The following is an 18,740-nucleotide window of genomic DNA, read 5'->3' on the forward strand; positions in this document are numbered from 1 at the left end:
CCCCCTTCCTCTCCTCTCCTCTCTTTTCCTCCTCCTCATCAAGCAGACTAGTTATGCTGATTCTTGTGTAGTTTTTCTGCTTCTTCACCCCCCCCCCCCTATTCATTTACAGGTATCGCCGCCTTTAGAGCTGCGTGACGACCTCCGGCCCCGCTGACCCGCTGTATAGTGTATTTTTGTGTGTGTTTCTGTGCTCTATGCCTGTCCTCTCCTCTCCTCTCCTCTCCTCTCCTCTCCTCTCCTCTCCTCTCCTCTCCTCTCCTCTCCTCTACCTGTCCTCCCCTTTCTCCTCTCTCTTTACCCAGCCGGCCATCAGCAGGAGGGTCCCCCTACATGAGCCTGGTCCTGCTCAAGGTTTCTTCCTGTTAAAGGGGAGTTTTTCCTTGCCACTGTTGCTTGTCTGGGGTAAGGCCCCGGGATTCTGGAAAGTGCCTTGAAACAATTTTGATTGTATAAGACGCTATATAAATAAAGATTGATTGATTGAAGTGTGTTTTTCCACAATGGCGACAATGGTTACGCATGGTGAGACTTTAGGCTGTCTTTTCTGGCATCCTGTGGTGAACGGAAAGAGGGAAAACTACAACTGTATGTTGTGGATGAACTCCTGGTTGAATCCATTAAACCAGTAAAGATGAAACTTGGGAAATCTGGGAGATTAGCAACATTGCTGGTGGGAGATGCTAATTTAAAGAACATCTGACAGAAGTCAGATGCTGAGGGTATATAAAGGTGCGTCTGGGATGTTTCGCCATGACAAACAGACATGGAGAAGAAAAGCTGCTGCACTGAACCTTCGAATTGCTCCATCCTCCCTTTAGCTGCTGGGCACAGCTCGCAAATCCGGAGTTTCTTCTCACGGTCATATGAACAGAAATGTAAGACTGTGAGGATGTGGAAGCTGTGTGAGCACACCTGGACAAATTCTAGACAAAAGTCCAGCTTCCAGTCCAACATTCTTCACTTTGTAGGTTAGCAGCCATATTTTCCTTCAGAGGCCACGTCTCACTGTTCACATTGCTGATGGGATTGAAGCTGCAAAGGTCACCCAGCAACAGTTCACCTGACCCCCAAAGCAGGAGAACTTACTGGAGACACTGAAAACAAGAGAAATGATCTCTTTCATTGCTCTCCATGATAGAGGCTTTGACCCTTCCCTGTGAGTGGTCCGCTCACATCTCATCTCCCACACTGGTGTGAATGTCTCTGGCTTGAGACGGCGTTTTTGGCCAGTTTATTCCAGTCTTTAACGGAGGGCAGAAGCTTGTCTGAACACAGATTAATACACCCCCCCCACCCCTGTTTTGTTGTGTAGTTTCCACGACTGGATTTCAGTACACACTGGGACTGATGCAGGTCAGCTATTTGATTGTGGGAATGTGTTTTCAGCAGCGCATGATGCCAAATATTACACACAGAATACGATGTTTAAACAGGAGGACATTCTTGTTTAGCATTTATCGTTAGATGCACATGAAGCCAAAGGCTTCAAGGTCTGACCTTCAAGGTCAGACAAAGGGCAGATTCCAGCTGATAGAGAAGCCGGTACCGAAGGAATCTGGGCAAAGAAGTCGCTCCGACGTCAGCAACCATTTAGAAAAATCTACACATGCTGATTTAAAGCCGCTACAGTGAGGCTGGATTACAAATATTGAGTTTAATCATGCTAATAGTAGCTTCCTAATGCTCACAAAAATGAAAGGTGCTGTTTTGAGTTGTTAAATGTTGCTTGATTTTACCAAACTTGACCGGATCTTTGAGTCTCATTAAAACTGTGAGGCTCATTAGAGCTGATTCATTCTAACTACCAAATCAATTCCGATGGTTTTGTTTTTAAGTCCTGATCTGTCTGCTTGGCCTGAATTGGATATTAGAGCTTCAACTGTATTCGTCTTGTGGTGTAAATGTGTAGAGGTATTTAAACAATGTCTTTCTTTTGAATGTTATACTTCTGTGTTCTTAATGAATTTAAAATGTCAGCTCATTAAATATGTAAAACTATATAGTTCTTATAATGTTGGACTCTGTTCAAGTGACCAGAATATGAAAAACTAGCTCAAATGAACAGCAGCAAACACACACACACACACAATAAAAACATTTTAGAGCAGTTATTGATTCGTCATCGGGATATGGATGAGCAACCAATGAGTTTCTTGTATCAAAGGTGAGAATGCCCATATATTTTTAACAGAACAACATCAAATCTTTAGCCTCTTCTTTAATTCAGAAACCTAGATGATTATTGTCATTCCTGTATCTCTTTCTGAGGTGTCTTCGCTAATTCAGAAATCCAAGTCCACCACGTGCCTTTTAGATCCCATCCCAACACACCTATTGAAGAATGTTTTTATCATTGATAGGCAGTTCTATCCTGGACCAGATCAATTGTTCTATACTGACAGGTTATGTACCCCGGTCCTACAAGGTGGCAGTGATTAAGCCGTTGCTTAAAAAAACATCACAAGATCCTGATGTCTTAGCAAACTACAGGCCAAACTTCCAAACTTCCTTTTATCTCTAAAATTCTTGAGAAGGTTGTGGTGACTCAGTTACTGGAGCACCTGCTGGAGCACCTGCTCAAACAGCCTGTTTGAGATGTTTCAGTCAGGCTTTAGAGCTCATCACAGCACAGAAACAGCACTTCTTAAAGGTACTAATGATCTGTTATAGCTTCAGATTTCTATGGTTTCTATGCTGGTTCTGCTGGACCTCAGTGCTGCTTTTGATACAGTTGATCACAGCATCCTGTTACATGGACTGGAACATGTGTATAGGGACAGCACTAGACTGGTTCAGATCATATTTATCTGATAGATACCAGTTTGCTCATGTCCATGGTGTTCCCTCTTCATACAGTAGGGTTAGCCATGGAATTCCACAAGATTCAGTACTTGGACCAGTCCTTTTCACCTTGTACATGCTTCCCTTAGGGAACATTATTCGGCAACATGGAATACATTTTCATTGTTATGCTTATGACACTCAGCTTTATTTATCCATGAAACCAGAGGAGACAGAGAAGTTAGTGAAGCTCCAGACCTGTCTTAAAGACATAAAGTCCTGGATGTCTTCAAATTTCCTCCTCCTTAACTCAGGAAAAACTAAGGTCATGGTGTTTGGTCCCGAACCTCTCCGAGATAGATTAGATCACATGATCACTCTAGATCAGGCATGGGCAAACTACGGCCCGGGGGCCACACGCGGCCCGTTAAACGTTTTAATCCGGCCCGCCAAACTTGAAAAATTAAATGAATAAACCTTGTTAATGTTATATTTTCACTGCAATTCTGGTGTTTTCCCACTAGAAAAAAGACAGTCAGGAGGAGAGTGATGGTGATATCCTGAAGGATAACAGAACTTTCAGTGTTTTAAAATAGAAATGGTTATTAATTTTTTTTTTAAAAGGCACATTTTATTCATTTGATTTTAAGTGTTTTAAGACTCATTCCAAAGTCACATATTTTGTTGTAATGCTTCTCTTCATTTTCATTTGAAATTAAAGCACATGTTTTCTCCATATCCCAAGATGTGTATTTTTTCTCCAATGAGGTGAGGTTACCAAAGCACTCCATCCATCCATCTGCTCCTGGTCCGGCCCCTTTGTCAAATGTTAGAACCCATTGTGGCCCACGAATCAAAATGTTTGCCCACCCCTGCTCTAGATGGTATCTCATTACCATCTAGTCTCTCTGTGAGGAATCTTGGAGTAACTTCTGACCAAAATCTGTCCTTCAACTCACATATTAAATTAGTCTCTAGAAGTGCCTTTTTTCACCTGAGGAACATCACAAGGATTAGGAAGCTACTGACGCGGCATGATGCTGAAAAGTTAGTCCATGCATTTGTTACTTCCAGGCTTGACTATTGTAATTCTTTATTATCAGGCTGTCCAAACAACTCTTTAAGAAGCCTCCAACTGATCCAAAATGCTGCAGCCAGAGTTCTGACAGGTATTGACAAAAGAGATCACATTACTCCTGTACTGGCGTCTCTTCATTGGCTGCCCGTTAAATTAAGAATAATTTTTAAAACCCTTCTTTTGAACTACAAGGTCCTCAGAGGCCTAGCTCCATCCTACCTGGAGGAGCTAGTGACACCGTACCAGCCCAATAGACTGCTCCGCTCTCAGAATGCTGGTCCACTTGTGGTTCCCAGAGTCTCAAGGAGTAGAATGGGGGGCCGAGCATTTAGCTATCAGGCCCCCCTGCTATGGAACCAGCTCCCTGTCCAGGTACGGGAGGCTGACTCCATCGCCACTTTTAATATTAGGCTTAAAACCTACCTCTTTGAAAAAGCTTATTGTTACTAATTCTGTACTTCCAGTTATTATCATAGTCAGACAAATTATCATACTTAAGGGGTCGTCTTTATTAATTATTAGGTTAACATCTTAGCTATGCTGCTATAGGCCAAGGCTGCCGGGGCCAGAAACATGATCACCTGACAGGCCTCTGTCACCCCAATGGGTCATGGTCTCCTCTCCTCTCCTCTCCTCTCCTCTCCTCTCCTCATCAAGTAGACTAGTGATGCTATTTCTTGTGTAGGTTTTCTGCCCCCCCCCTTCCTTCTGTATTCATTTACAGGTATCGCCGCCTTCAGAGCTGCACAATGACCTCCAACCCCGCTGACCCACTCAACCGGCAGCTTATTCAATATTCAATATAATGTATTTTTGTATGTATTTCTATGCTCTATGCCTCTCCTCTCCTCTCCTGTCCTCTCCTGTCCTCTCCTCTCCTGTCCTCTCCTCTCCGCCTCCTCTCCTCTCCTCTCCTCTCTCCTCTCCTCTCCTCTCCTGTCCTCTCCTCTCCGCCTCCTCTCCTCTCCTCTCCTCTCCTACCTATTCCCCCTACATGAGCCTGGTCCTGCTCAAGGTTTCTTCCTGTTAAAGGGGAGTTTTTCCTTGCCACTGTTGCTTGTCTGGGGTTAGGCCCTGGGATTCTGGAACATATTTCTGTTAACAAAAGAGTAATTTTTATTTCTACTCTTTTAGTGAAAGAGGAATTTGAAGCTCTAAAATGAATCGATGCAACAACTGTTTTGTGTTGATCTATTTTAGGTTCTGTTTTTTCGTTTTTTTATTGTTACTAAAGTAAGCTGCACTATATCGGTGTGTGTGTGTGTGTGTTATTCATATTGTATAGTAAGTTGAATTGTATTGAACATATAAAAATACAGTTGAAAAAAGAGTTTGTGAGTTTGATGGGGAACCCGAACCCTTTAGTCTTTCAGATAGATATGGCTCATTTGCTTCTTTTGATTTCATATACAGTATTCTTAAATTTACAACAGCTTCCAGAAAGCCTACAGCGGTATGCTAGCTCTTAGTCTTGTGCCAGTGCTTCATCTTTAGCTAGCTGTTGTTGGTCTGTGAATTGAATCTATAGGATGATATAGGAACCCTGGTGGTTGCTAGTACCTTTTTTTTTCTCTCATAGTGCAAATGTAGAAACGCACTCTTGAGTCTTACACACCTCATCTTCATCGGCTCATCAGAAGTCAATGATGATGGTCCTGAACTTTCAATTCACTTGGTGATGAAAAAACTGCTGGCCCTATTTCTGCCACCCTGCGAGCCTGCAGCTGGACATTCTTGCCTCAAATAGGAACTATTCTGTTGATGTTTTTCTCCTTGTGCTCTGATTGACCAGGGGACGTCACTGTGGAGTAACGAGAGCAATGCAGGTCCGAAGACTCAAACCCTCCTAACAGTTTCATTGGTTTAATATGAAATAAATATACCAGCGGAAATAAATGTGATGGGGAGAAGAGCTAAAACCACCAAAGATGATCATCTGATCATCGAGGAATAAAGTGGGACAGACAGAAAAGACAAGTCTTAAGTCTTAAATAGAGAGGACTAGAAGTGGTTTCATCAACTTGAAACTCTTTACGGTACCGACTGGTGAACAATGGGAGGCAACGTTGCCTCGACTTGGCCTCAAAGTTGTGTATACTTTCAGTCACGTGTGTAATTCCAGTTGGGAGAGTGTTTCCCTGTAGAGTGTTGCCCATTGTGAACGTTCTGGATTTGTCCTCCGACTGGGGTCAAGGATTTATTGTGTGATGAGTTTTGGGGTTTGTGTTAAGACTCTGACGATAAAGGACCCAACAGTTCTAAAGCAACTTTCATCAGAGAGGAACGTGTTGAGAGGGTTGACCACCTTGGTCTGGAGGCCCCGGCCACATCAAACAGGTACCATAGTACCGTTTCATGTTACACAACAGCGCTGAACAGGGGCTCCTAAGTTGAAATGATCATTGATCTGTGAATGAATGAATGAATGAATCCCCAACAAAGACGTTAAGTCAGGAATGCTCCTCCTGGCCTCTTGGAGAGATATTCTTAAGCACCCTCATGATGGTTGTACATTATCACAGGAGTTCTCCTTTTATGGACAAGAGCTCTCAACAGGTGAATCACATAGATGCATATTAAACTAAACAAGATATGAATAGATGTCCTGGGAATGTAACCTTCATATATCACTACCACACACACACACACACACACATACATGCACGCACAACCTCCAGCTCAGCTGCCCCACTCCACCTCTTGGAGCTCCCATCTACGCCTACCCTTGCAGTGAACATGAGCCTACATAATGGTAGCTGTAAACATTCTGACTTAAAGCAACACACTCATCTGTGTTTTCACATGTTGAAATATCATCCTGAGTCCTCACAGCTGCAATAAGAATGCTGAGAGAGACCGATAAAAACAATGATGAGGTGAAGGAGACAGAGAGACATGTCACTACTGCAAGAAGTCTTCTTTCTGTTAAAGGTCAAACAAAGACTTCAGGAGAGTAAAAATTAAAGCACTTTGAGTACAACTTTCTCTCCATGAGGAGCCAGTTGATTCAAGAACCGGCGGAGTGTCATCAGCATAACAATGAACAAGTATTCCATGCTGCCGAATTATGTTTCCTAAGGGAGCAAAGTGAAAAGGATTGGTCGAAGTCCAGAACTTTGTGGAACTCCATGGCTAACCCTACTGTATGAAGAGGGAACGCCATGGACATGAGCAAACTGGTATCTATCTGATAAATACGATCTAAACCAGTCTAGTGCTGTCCCTTTAATGCCAATCACATGTCCCAGTCTCTGTAACAGGATGCTGTGATCAAGTGTATCAAAAGCATCACTGAAGTCCAGCAGAACCAGCATAGAAACCAGTTCATGATCTGAAGCTATGGGAAGATCATTAGTAACTTTAATAAGTGCTGTTTCTGTGCTGTGGTGAGCTCTAAAGCCTGACTGAAACATCTCAAATAGGCTGTTCCTCTGCAGGTGCTCCAATAACTGAGTCACCACCACCTTCTCAAGAATTTTAGAGATAAAAAGAAGATTGGATATCGGCCTATAATTTGCTAACACATCAGGATCCAGTGATGTTTTTTTTAATCAATGGTTTAATTACTGCCACCTTGTAGGACCAGGGTCCATAACCTGTCACTAATGAACAATTGATCTGGTCCAAAAGAGAGCTGCCTATTTTTGCTAAAACATCCTTCTAGAGCTGTGTTGGGATGGGATCATATTCAAACTGCCCCTTGAGCCATGATTTAAACAATAGTCATATTTCACCTTCTGTGTTAAATCTTCACATAATGTTTACAATTTGGGACAAATAAGGATGTATTTATCGATACAACAATGGATTTAGCATCCATGGCCGTCGGCCAGGTCCTCTAAAGTCCTCTCATTCCCATGAGCCTTTGAGAGCGGAACTGTGGCGAGGGCGTGGGTGCGTGGTGCTGCAGATCCATCTCAGGCCACTAGGTGCGTCTCTGCTCCATGAATGCTGCGGAGGTTGACTGAACGCTGCAAGAGGAGAGGAGGAGGAGAGAGCAGTAGACAGAGAGAGAGAGAGGATCGGAAAGTGTCTTAATAGCCAAGTGCAGCCAGGATCGCGAGAAGCGGACGTCAAGGGACAGATATCCCACTTTTATTCATCTTTTTTCCAGCATCATCACCGTCATTACAATGTAGATTATTGCGCCCCTAAACCCCACATGCATATAGTGGATTAACCGCAGACTTGTGTGTGGATCAAAACATCCTGAATTTGGGAACGTGCGCGTCCAAACGCTGAAGCGCATTTGCCCCGAGTTTCTACATCCTGGGGAGAAAAGTATAATTTCCCTGGCTTATTTTTCCTACGGCTAAGCTTCGGGATATTTTGGGGGACTATGCGGAATTACCGTAACTGGACATACGCACGGAGGAATGTGGTCTCGGGGGCGATCAGAGGCAGCGACAGGACTCTTCTTTAACGGTAATTACAAAACCACACTTTGATTGTACCCCGTCAGACACGGAGACACGTTGGTGTGAGCTTTTACACTTCGGAATCAAACCAGCGCGATGCGGTAGGCTGATTCTCACAGTGCGTGATTGATTGCGCGTCCACAGTGCGGAGGACAAGTTCAAGTGGAGGCTGAGGTAATAAATTTGGTGCCCATGACGTTATATGTGCCCAGTAGATTGAAAGAGCCCAGTGGATGCTGGAGCTGCTCCCCTGCTTCTCCCTGACATTTTAGCCAGAGCGCACGGACGCACGGAGCTGCGCTCTCTGCGCGTGTGGACAACCCATCCCGAAAAGCAGAAATAGTACAGAGAAGTAGGATTGTACGGTAGCAATAACTGCCATGTTTAGCGGATCCAAGCCAAAAAATGAAGAGTCTGAATGGTGCTGAGTACGTGTGCGCTGCTTTCATGCACTTCACTCGGCGCCCATTTACGCTCGCGGGGGGGCGGGGGGCGCGCGTGTTTGTCCATGGTGAATGGAGCTTCTCTGTCCGATCCAGCAGGAGGAGGAAAAAAGTTGCGCCCGTGGCGACCATCATCTCTATGAGCTGAATGAATGCGGCATTTGTGTGCGTGTATGTGCGCGCGTGCGCACACTCCAAGATCTCGTCACAGCTAAATAAATAAATAATGAAATAACGAGACGTGTGATGTGCTCCTCAGATAGTCTTAAGGGACATTAGCCCATCACACCTGGAGGTGCTGCAGCTCTGCTAGCCCAACATTAGTCACAGCGGCTGCTGTGCACAGCCGTGCACGTGATCTTAATGAAGCTTGAACATTTACTCATTCATTTGGTTTCATGGAGCCCAATCTGTTGATGTGAGCCTCTTTGACTCAGCCCTCCACTGTGGTCCTGAGGTCCACACCCACCCAAACACTGATGTCCCAGGTCCACACCGTGGTCCCAGAGATGTGCGCTGAAATACACAACCAAAAATACACAACTTCAGGGTTGCGACTTTGTGGAATGAGTTTGGATGGTTCTTTTCTTTTTGTAATTTTCATGACGGGCCCATCAAAATTGATGACGCTGTGTGAAACATTTATTGTTTGTGAGTCAAAAGTTGACCAGTAAAGTAGTAGGGACGCCTGTGTCCCTACTACATTCCCCATCTGTGTGCGACAGGAAGAGGAAGAAGAATCTGAATAACCACCAAAACGCTGCCCTTCACTCTGTTTGCTGCTGCTGGGTTTCACTTTAGCAGCATCACAGCTGCTTCCTGCAACATTAAGCAGCAGAAGACTGAGATGCCACCATCTGAGCACTGCAACGTGGCTCAAGATGCTCATTAGAAGTGATGGCTCCTACAAATAGCTTAACAAGTGAAGACAGTTTCCGAGAGGTTTAAGGCGCGAGCACGTGGTGTGACTGATGTTCCTGTGACCTTTAATGAAGTTTTTTCCTGCTGCATCACAGTCACATGGCTGCGCAGGCGGCCTCCCTGCCATTTTCAGAGGGGCATAATGGTGGTGGTGGTGGTGCTTCATCACTTCACACTGCTCAGTCCCAGGGGCTCTGATCTACATAGCTCAGCCCCTGAAGGAAAACATGAAGTCACCACTCCAGCACACCGTCCTCGCCTCCCCTCCTGCACACCACATAGCAATACCCCCGCTCCCCTTCTTCAGATGTGCAGGGCTGACGCTACGTCTCATCCACTGGTGTGTCCATCCACTGCTTTCCTGCTCTGGAGGCTTCTTATTTTATTATAACTAGTGATAACAGGATGTATTTAATCCAGAGCCAGGCTATAGGTGGCCAGCATTTAGGAAGGTCTGGTGGTACCGAGTGATTTATTGATAGGAGTGTTTGTGACTGTCCCTGTGTCCCGGCTGCCTGTTTCCAAGGACGTGGCCTTTGGATGTGGCCCCTTCGCTTGCTGAAAAATGGCAAGCCATCTATCTCCTTCACGTCTTTTACGCTTTGCGTCCTAGAAGGAAGGATGTTTTAAAGATCATCAAGTGAGAGAGTTCCTGTTTAGCTTCTTTATCTTTGAGGTGTATTTCTATATTGAAGCAAACCTCAATCAATCAATCAATCAATCAATCAATCTATCAATCTATCAATCTATCTATCTTTATTTATATAGCGTCTTATACAATCAAAATTGTTTCAAGGCGCTTTCCAGAATCCCAGGGCCTAACCCCAGACAAGCAACAGTGGCAAAGAAAAACTCCCCTTTAACAGTAAGAAATCTTGAGCAGGACCAGGCTCATGTAGGGGGACCCTCCTGCTGATGGCCGGCTGGGTAGAGAGAGAGGAGAGGGGGGAGCTTCTAGATGCTGTGTGGATTATCTCACAAAGACTGGAATTAAATAAGATACTTATAAATAATTGAATTGAATTCAAGTATGTGCCTTTAAATCTGTCTGACTTAAAGACATTCATGTTATTCAGGCCTCATGTGGGGCTCTTCTCCAGAACAAGCCTTCATTGAGTTGAGTTTCACTATTGTTCTAGTGTGGAAAATCAACGTTAATAGGCTCTTCGATGGAATCTTCTACCCATTTGCTGCTGCTTAACCAACCACGTGAGTGGTTTTAAAGATTACCCAGTTCTCTTCTTCAAACTGCGCAGTGGAACAAATGAAATTACAGTAGTGCAAACAGGAGGTGGGTTGACGTTAACATGAGTACAGAAAAACGTCTGATCAGATTTCTCTGAATGAATGAAGGGTTTTGTTTTCATCACACATCAGCACCACCAAACTCACTCACAGCTAGAGTTTAGCCCAGTTTAGCCCAAACATATTATGCTAGCTGCAGCCCAAAGATACCTGTCTATCTTATATACTCCATAGAATGAGACTACCTAGAATACCAGTAGTGCAAAATAATGGGATGGAAACAATCATTGCATCTAATTTTCACATTTTAAGTGCTTACGTTCAATCAGACAAACTCTCCCTCCTCCTTTGGTCCATTCTCTGGTTGGCAATGATGTTGATGCTGACATGTGATGTCATGCATTGGAGTTCCAGTGCTAAAGCGCTGCTTTAATGCCCAGCTTCTCTTCTCTTTATTGTGTTGCCATTGTTGCTGCCTGTAATCTGTCTTCTAAACTGGGAGATGAGCAGTGATCTCGGAGCTGTGGAGTAGCCACAGTCAGAAGTAGCACAGCGTTTATTCGTCATTTATCCAAAATCATTGCCACAGCGTCAGCCTAGTTAAACCATCTTCATGGAGAACTGACTGACAGTAAGATTTTAGATTCTTGGTTTGTCCCTGGTGAAGGCTTGTCGATCACCTGCAGCTCTCCACTGCCTGCATCAACTGCTTTTTAGAGTTTAGAAGCACAGTGTTAATATTCTGATGCTGATTGTTATTGTTCCACCAGAGCTATGGGTGTCATGCTTGACGCTTGGAAAGGAAGAAACAGACACCTTAACACATCTCTGATGCTCCACACCTGAGATGCTGGGGTCGTTCTTCAAATCACAGTTTTGCTGGTGTCGCTGAAATCCCTCTAAATATGCATCAGTGATTGCTCCTTCAGGTGTGCATGTTTGGTGCAAATGGCCAACAGACGGGGAATTTCATGCACTCACTGATGTCAGAGTGTCACGCACACAGATTCTTTTGGCTCCTTGATTGTGGATCCCAGATGTAGTTGGTGAGATTGCATATTTTCTTACCAAACATGATGCCGTTAACATTTCAGAGAATAATCTGTACCGACAAATGAGATGGAGGTGGAAATAAAGAGTATTTGCTCAAGAGTGACAAAGATTTCAGAGCTGAATCAAGTCATTAATTACCAAAGCCGAACGAGGAACTGGGAGAGCGACGATCCACCATGAACCCAATCAGCCCAAACGATCCATGAGATTTGAGATTGTGTCTGAGATTCAAACTCGAAGCTCATTTGCTGTGTCACAGTCCTACAGGGACTTGCCGAGTCGATGTGGTGGCAATGAAAGCCAGTTTCACGCCAGCCCACCACCGCCCACACTGACCCTCCTGGCAGTCAGGCACAAGATGTCTGCCAGGTGAGCTTAACCAGAGAGAGCACTTTGCTCTTCTGCCACCCACTCGCAGGCGACAGCAGCCACATTGCACTTTCTCTTGCTGGGCAGGCTGGTAGACATACCAGCCTGCCCAGGATGGTCACTAGCCGTGGGCCTGGGACCAGTCTGTGTGACTTTACCCAGGAGAGGTGATAGAATCACACACAGTGCAGGCAGGTTGCTCAGCCATTGAGAGAGGTTAGCGGGCTAGCAGTCACGGCGCAGTGCACGTTCCAGCATGCGTGTTTGTGTGTGACTGACTGATGTCCAGTGTCATGTTGAACCGCCTACCGTGTCTTTATTGCAGCATACGGAGCATCTGTAAACATGTGCATTAGTGGAGCAGAGCGGCGTTGGATGAGGAGCAGAACACCAGGCAGAGCGAGCCGCACAGCCTCCGGTGCTCATATACCTTAGTGGTGCTGAGCAGAGCATGTGTGTGGGGGCGTGTATGTGTCTGTGCTCATGTGTGCTGTGTGTGAGAAGTGCTGCAGGCTCTGCGTTGGAGTTAAACTGGCAGAGGGCATGCTGATCCACAGTGACAGGCCTGAACAGGGACTCTATAGCACGGACAGCAGCCTGGACAGCAGTCAGCCAGGAGAGCTTCCCATTTTAGCTCAGCTACAGTAAACACAAACATCACAGATGAAGAAATGAACCCGGGCGCATGTTTGCTCATGAAAATGTGGACGTTCATCAGCCAGCCTCCAAAGCAGCTACTGCTGTGACCTATTTAGGAATAATTGAGAGTAATCAAAAATGGACAGAGGGATAATCAACTTCAAAAGTCCATGACGTGCTTGAGCACACGCGCAATGCGCCTTTCTTTTTTTACCTCTATACTGTTTTCATCCAGGCTAGATCACACAGACATTCATCTAGACCAATTACAGGAGTTGGGGGTGGGATAGAGAGCAGGACGATCCGGGGGATTCGCTCACGTGCACTCTCCTGAGTTTCACTGTAGATTCCTGAAGAATACTCTAAACACTGACCTTCTAATGCTGTTTGGACCAAGTAAGCGACATAATTAGCCAAAATTAGCCAAATGCTGACAGTGGCTCTCTCAAAATGTGGGAGGATAAGGATTGCAGCGGCACATTTATGAAATTTCAAATCCAAGAAGCAGAATTTCAGAATGACTCAGGTTCCACTAACGCTGCCAGAGCCAGATGCCGACTGTTGCGGCTCATCACAGATGGTAAAAAGTGGTGTTCGTAACCAAATTGCTGCGTAATGGCTAAAATAATCCAGAAACACATTAAGAGATTTTTTTTACGCTTGTTTTCACAATTTTTATGGTATCTATATTTCAAACACATAAAGCAAACAGACATTATTTCATTTCAAGGTTTTCTGCTACATTCATTATACGCAAATGAGTCAATTTGGGGCCCTCCTTTTATTTGATGTAGCCTTCTTTGATATCATTGTTGCCTACTCATTTATCATTTTAAACTTGATAAAGTCCAACAATATTGGACTTTCAACTATTTGTCTAGTAAATATGCAGACACACTGATAACAAATGAAAACCAGTTCTGAGGGAAGGGCATCTAGGAGGACTCTTTTAGAAGACAACTGTGATCACGTTAAAACTTTGCTGAATACATCACAGACGTCATCTTGTATCTACGCAGACAAGGATGCAGAAAGCAAGCAAAGGCAGCGAGAGCCTTCACATCAAAATCCCGTCATCAGAACACGGCTGGAGCCAGGTCAGCCATGTAGTGCATGTGCAGATCTCTCATGCTGCTACATCTGGAGTGCTCTGGGCTGGTTCTGGTGGAGCTAGGACTCCACATGCACTTACAGAATTAAACCAACACAGAATTTGTTTCCTTGTCTGCATGTAAACACACATATTAACTTCCATGTTCAATTCAGCATGGAAAATCTTAAAAAAACAAAAAAGCCTCATTTCTCCAACACTGTGAACAATAATGTCAGGCCTGTTCTGTCAACAAGTCCACACAAGAACAAACTCACCACAAAACAATAGTGGTCATTTCAAAGATCAAAACAAGCATCTGAATAAGGTGGATTCTGTGCTGTTCAAGGATCACTTTAATGTGCCAATGATACTACTCTCTCTCTCTACAGTATATATAAATATCTTCCTCGCCCTCTTGGGCGGTGCCTCCTTCCTTCGGACTCAGGTCCTCTACCAGAGGCCTGGGAGTCTGAGGGTTCTGCGCAGGATCTTAGCTGTTCTTAGGACTGCACTCTTCTGGACAGAGATCTCTGGTGTGGTTCCTGGTATCTGTTGGAGCCATCTACTCAGCTTGGGGTTACTGCCCCTAGTGTCCCAATCACTACTGGGACCACTTTTGCCTTCACGCCCCAGTGAGGGAGGATATATATATATGTGTGTGTGTGTGTGTGTGTGTGTGTGTGTGTGTGTGTGTGTAGGGGATAACCGTCTCAGACCAAAATTGTTTTCACATAACAGATGTGTGTGTATACACTGACACACACACATACAGCTTATGGAAGGGATTTATTGAAGAGGTGCTTATAGCTGTGAGCTGTGTGTAGTTTGCAGGTCCATTTGACTTCTGCCTCTCCCTGGTTTGACACAACCAAAGTGTGTGTATGTGTGTGTGTTCTTGTTTGTGCAATTGCTACATGTGGAGTGCTAAAATCTACATTCTGCTTGCGAAATGAGGACATTGGTGAAGGGAGGACATTTTGCCTGGTCCCCACAACGTTAAAGGACTGTTTGGGTGAGAAGCTGGGAATAGTTTTGTGTCTATGGAAGCCCTCACAAATATAGTAGCAGATGTGTGTCTCTGCCTTTGTGAATGTCTGTGTTTGTATGTGCATGTGTGTGCGTGTTGTCGGACAGAGGTGTGATAAATGCTGAAAATAGTGCAGACACAGGGATGGATGAGATGGCCGAATTATTATCACACAACTGTGGTGGCTGTAGAGATGGAGGGATGGATGATGGATGGATTATGTATGGATGGATGGATGGATGATAGATGGGTGGATGGATGGACGGACTATGAATGGATGGATGGATGGATGGATGGATGGATGGATAGATGGATGGATGGATGGATGGATGGATGGATGGATGGATGGATGGATGGATTATGAATGGAGGGATGGATGGATGGAGGAATGGATGGATGATGTTTTTCATCTGGGCCCCTCAATAATCACAACAGCGAGCAGCTGCCTCCACATCCTGCATCACGAGGCATCACTGCTTGGATCCAAATGGTTCAGAAACCAGAGATGAAAGAAGAGAAAAGCTTTGATCCTCCCTGTCTGACACACCGGCAGCTGCATGGCAGCTTAACTGGCAACTGCAGGAATGGTCGGTCGGTCGGTCAGTCTGTCATCATCCCATCCATCCATGCATCCTGGACAGGTTGCTCCCCCACTGCAGGACACACTCTGTGTTCACTCACACATCTCTGTTATGTACTTAAAGCTGATGCGTGCATGTGTGTTTTCCATGTGAGGAGAGAAGCAAAGCTACACAAGCGTGTGTGAACCATGATGAGATTCTTTTGTCAATTTATTACGTGAAATTCCACAACTGCGTGTTCATTACACAGATATTATTTACAGCCTCGCAAATGTGTTTAGGATATTTGCTACTAATTCTTCCATACCCCCCCACCCCCCCCCCACACAGACACACAGACACACAGACACACACATCACTTTAATAGCTGTCAGAGTGTCAGTGGAATGGCAGCTGAGTGGCTGCAGGGTGCCGTGGCTGATCTGAGCTCATTAGACCAGCAAGTCGGACCGAAGGGATTTGTTACGCCACTGTAGCAAAAGCAGCTCTGGACAGGAGCTGGAATTAGGATGGAGGTGAGTTTGGCTGAGGGAGGAGATGAGAAGTCATGACTAAAGTTGTTAAGGTCACAACTTTAACAAGAAAAAAACGCAAGAGCCACAGAAAGATAAAATGACTGAAGAAGATGAAGGCATAATGATGTGTTTAAAGGTTACAAAAGAGTGGAAAGACAAGAGCCGACAGAAGACAGGAGGCAAGATGAAAATTGGGATTGATCCCTGCCGAGGAACTAGCAGTGGAATCAGTAAAAACAGAATCTAGATAAGAGAGGAGATGTGACGGGTACAAACATGAACAAGTGGCTTCAAAAGTGCAGAAATTAATAAGTGAAAGTTTTCATCCAAAAACTGTGAGACAGCAGCAACAAGTATGATAAAACAGTTCCAATAATCAAAATTAATCTTCTTTTATGTAGAAGGCAGAAACAGAAACAGGCTGCAAACCAGCTTGCTAAAGGTCAAGACAGGAATTAGAAGAGCAAGACATCAGAGAGAGAGAGAGAGAGAAGGTGAAAATTAAAGTGGGATTTTACACTTCTGTCAGGCAGCAGACAAGAACTCAAGAGCAACACCAGAGTTCGGTTGAACACAGCTTTATTATCAGGAACCGAAGGCAGACAGGATATTCCAGGGAACAGGCAAAACTGAGTCATCAGAAACAGGCAGGGTCGACACCAGGAAAACAGGCAGGCAGGAAAACGCTGGAGAGTCATGTGGAGCACACAGAACAATCTGGCAGGGAAGTAGCATAGCGCAGGGAACTCTAAGGGCTCGTGATTACTGATTTGCCCCAGGTGCGCAGAGTGAGCGACGACATACGAGGGAATTGCCCACAGCTGTGACAACTTCTTGGTTGTCACCGTGAACGTGATGAAACCAGGAAATTAGCACCAAAGTTGACAAAAGACATTTCAGACTGTCCAAACAAGTGAGGAAAAGCAGAATAAATATCAGCTATCTGTTACCTCCAGTATCAGTACTTAAAATATGAACTATCCTTTTAAACAACACTCGTCTTGTTTGAATAAACCAACCAGTCTTCATCTGCTCCCCAAGGTTGAGTCTTCTCTAGTCTGGAATCCTGTTTTTCTCTCCTTTTGATTTGTGGACGCAGAAGAGGAAACAGTCTTTCAGAACCAGTAGAACCAATCAGGCTGGACACCAACAAGAAAAGCAATACGGGACAGGTTTCACATTTTACTGGTTCCAGGGAGAACTGTGGGAAGGACAGAAGTGGGCAGGACATGATAGGAGAAGTCAGAAAGAGGGAGGATAGGCGTGGACATGACCAAATACAGACAAATCTGAATAAGCACTAAAAATAACATTGTGGACATTGTAGAAAATAGAACTTTCCAAACAAAAGAAGGGCTTAGTGTGTCATGATGTCCACCCTCACCTGCATGAGGCTGATATGAAAACATGTCCACATGTGTGTCCCTGAAGCACAGAATAGGCTACTTTAGTTTTACTAAAGTGTAGTTTTACTTTTCTTCCAGACACAGCAGAGTCATACAGTTTGATGTTCACCTGTGGACTTGCATTAGTGTTACGGGGTCTTTGTACTGGGAGTCATACTGGGAGAAACATAAGACATAAGACAGAAACATAATTTGAATTAATCCCCAGACAGGAAACGACCGTTCTCACAGTGTTTGTTCCACAGGTGATACCTGCAGGACCCTGTAGTCATTGAAGGGACTGTTTGGTCCATAACATATCAATAATTATAATGGACCTCTTTTTTCAGTGTGGCTGTTTAGCAGCTGGGTGGGGGGGTGAAGGTGATGACCGGCATCAGCTCTTTAAGAGGAGCAATGCGCAGGCCTGGGATTACTGAGTCTGGCTCAGCAGATGTTAGAAAGCCAAAAGGGATTTTTTTCTAGCCCCGTTTCTGAGCTGGCAGATGGGAAACACAAATCTCTTCCAACATAAGAGTCCATCTGGATCTGCACTCACTCGTTTTGGCCACTTGATCAAAATGAAGCTGCATATTTCTGGCCTAACGGGACCCCACCAAACGGATCTGATGCATGGATCCGTGTTGGGTTGCTGGTTCCACCAAAATTCAGGATATCTGAGCATCTGATAATAACCATTTTGTGATGATGATCTTTTCAAGTCTTGAACTGTCAAGGACACGTATCTGTTCGGCCAGGGTTTAGGTGGACTCCGGCTCTTAATGCCCCCCTCTGCTAGATGGACAGTCCGTTGAACTGACTCCTGAAAAGATCCTGGACCAGTAAAGCTGAGCACCAGAATGGGACCATTTCTGTATATAAAGAATTCTAGAGGTCCAAATGCCACTGTGTGTGAGGGACTGTCTTTGCTGGACCTCATTTCTCAGGTCCAGATGTTCTCTCTTCAGGTTCTGAGCCAAGGAAACAGGTCGCTGCTCCCCCAGAAGAGCAGATTGATACTGCTTCAGACGCTCTCTTGGCTTTGATGGGATGGGTGATTCGGGGGTAATGGATTTTTAGAAATGGTGGTTCTGGAGTCCCCAGACTGTGTCTCACATGTTGGAACATTATCAGGAAAAAAACTGATGGTTTTGGCAGTTTTTAACTAATTCTACACATCACTCCAGAA

At 44.7% G+C, this 18,740-nt stretch overlaps 1 protein-coding gene and 1 long non-coding RNA gene across 6 annotated transcripts in view; one reads left to right on the forward strand and one right to left on the reverse strand.

Moving 5' to 3' along the window:
- The window catches only part of LOC130528269 (uncharacterized), a 221,107-nt gene that overhangs the window by 23,207 nt on the left and 179,160 nt on the right, over positions 1–18,740 (reverse strand). The gene's annotated exons all lie outside the window — the stretch shown is intronic.
- nlgn1 (neuroligin 1) overlaps positions 7,843–18,740 on the forward strand; it is a 158,225-nt gene continuing 147,327 nt past the window's right edge. For all 5 annotated transcript variants that reach the window (XM_057037394.1, XM_057037396.1, XM_057037395.1 and 2 more), the window contains exon 1: positions 7,843–8,287. The gene's annotated coding sequence lies outside the window, so the exon portion shown is untranslated. The remainder of the gene's footprint in view (positions 8,288–18,740) is intronic.

This window comes from Takifugu flavidus, chromosome 7 (assembly GCF_003711565.1).
Source record: "Takifugu flavidus isolate HTHZ2018 chromosome 7, ASM371156v2, whole genome shotgun sequence".
Taxonomy (NCBI): Eukaryota; Metazoa; Chordata; class Actinopteri; order Tetraodontiformes; family Tetraodontidae; genus Takifugu; species Takifugu flavidus.